Raw genomic sequence first — 2,312 nt, forward strand, 5'->3', positions numbered from 1 at the left:
CTGATGATAGGTTAACTTCATGAAGCGCTGGCCTCGTCTCTGGCGAAGAATTACGGGTTGGGGAAAGTAAAATATGTCCAGTCCAAGAACAGGAATAATAACACAATTCTAGATATACGCAGTAACTACTCCGTAGGGGAACCTGTGTAAGTAAGTAAGTAATGATAACTATTCTTACCCTCTTCTCTTTTTCTTTTTCTTTCGCTTTTTGCTTTTCCAGCACGCGCGGACTTTGATAGTCACATCATTAGCCGGTTAACAGGAGGAATGGATCTCGTAGTAAACCATGTGGAGACGAGGAGGACCTTGGCATAAAAGAAAGAATGGACAATAATGAGGCCCAAGGGGGAATCGAAAGACCAGCCGCGATTTTTCTTCCTACATACATTAGTCCGTGCAGTACAGCGTACGGAGTACAGAGCACCTCCCTGCAGCCAAAGCAGGCAGAGATCACTCACTGAATCCCGCCGAAAGCTTTTCCCGGCCCACAGCGCTTTTCTCAATGGAATGTGCGCAGGTTGTTATCCCTACAGCGCTGCTGCAGAGGGATGATTCGATAGAAAAGCCACCGATATTCCATCACACATCCAGTCCAGGGCTGGCTTTTTGCCTTTTCATTTTTTATTTCTTTATTTATTTTTGGGGTCTTTTTTTTCTTTTTCTTTTTTTTTTTCCTGCTTTTTTCTTCATCAACACCAAGATTTGACCAAAATATGAAAAAAAGGAGAAAGGAAAAAAAAAAAAAAAAAAAAAAAAAAAAAAAGCAAAAAAAAGAAGAAAAAGAAAAAAAGGAAAAAAGAAAAGAAAACAAAAAAAGGCATTTGCAACCAGACACCCACCCCTCCCGGCCGCGTGGCAAGAGTGGATCAAAAAGCGTGGATCGAGGCTGTTAGACCCTTGAGAATAGAGCAGGAGGTGATTGGTTTTCCCCAGAGGCTCCCAATGGGAAATTTGGTATCTTCGATGAGGATGAGATATATATGACTATGGATGGTATCATCTATCCTCTATCCTCTGTCCTCTTATCATCTGTCATCTGCTCGACATCCTGTTCACTTGGGGAAGGGAAGGAAAAGAAAGGAAAGGAAAGGGAGGGGGGAGCAAAATCGGCCCTAGTACACTAGTCTCTGACGAACCAGGGTGGATATGATACACATACCATACTAACTCAAGTTAGGATGGATAGTCTGTAATAATGGACGCAGCTGGGCTTGGCCTGGCTGATGATGATTATTTCAACGGCGATGCGACACAGGATGGGGGTAACATGGCTCGGTTGTCCGCATCGTTGTCGTCAGCCTATGTGGTGGTTGGTGTAGTAGTAAGTAATAGTAGTAGCAGTAGTAGCAGCAGTGGTGGTGGTGGTAGGAGCAGGAGGCGGAGGAGGAGAGAGAGAGGATGTTGTTCATCAGATCAGATATTGCTCCGACCCTTGGGACACGTACAGGCCGAGCTATGGTTGCGCATCCAAGCATATCTCGGGACAAGGTTTCATGGCGAACGGTTCAGACGGGGGTTCCTGTAAAGAAACAAACAAACTCGCTGTTACTAGTAAACTAGTAACTGAGGCTAGTACGAGGAGATACTGCGGAGCTCACTACAATGTCCTTCCTCGGTGCGGAATTACCACTGAGCATCGGTAGATGAAAACTAGTAATATACAAATGGCTCGCATTACCAGCAACCACCATCATCGCCATTATCATCATCGTGGCGCCGCAGCCCAGAGAGCCCCGCGGGCGGCAGAACAATTAGGGTCCCTGCTAGGCTGCTAGCTAGGCATGGCTTGTCTGCTAGCCCCGGTTGGCCGCCACGTGCCAACACGGCCAGTTTTGTGAGAGAGAGGGAGAGAGACAGTGGAGAGAGATGGATGTATGTACGGAGTATGGGGGTGGTGTATAGGTGGATGGGTGTATGTATGGGCGAGTGAGTGAGTTGAGTTGTAGGAGGAGAATCAAAAGAGCCAGAAATATAAAAACATTGATAGCTATAGATAAGTAAGAATAATCAAAGAATTAAGCATAGCACCATCGTCGCATCCATTGTTTTGGCTCCCTGGGCTTGATCTGATCGGTGGTCGGCCAGTTCCTCTTCTCTGTTTTTTCATCTTCTCTCCATCTATTCTTCTTCTAGCCTGTCTGTGCCTCTCTGCCAGTTTTCCTGGGTGTGTTCGTATCCACTTTAACTATATTCCCCATCTCAGTTTTGTGAGTCTTGTCGCCCCGTTCGCACCCCCGTCCAACCCCGTTGGCTGTCTGTCTAATTCTGGTGGTTCCCTGCACCTCCCCTCTCCCACCCTCCTCCCTCTCCCA

Source organism: Histoplasma capsulatum, genomic scaffold, assembly GCF_000149585.1.
Source record: "Histoplasma capsulatum NAm1 scaffold_11 genomic scaffold, whole genome shotgun sequence".
NCBI classification, from domain to species: domain Eukaryota; kingdom Fungi; phylum Ascomycota; class Eurotiomycetes; order Onygenales; family Ajellomycetaceae; genus Histoplasma; species Histoplasma mississippiense.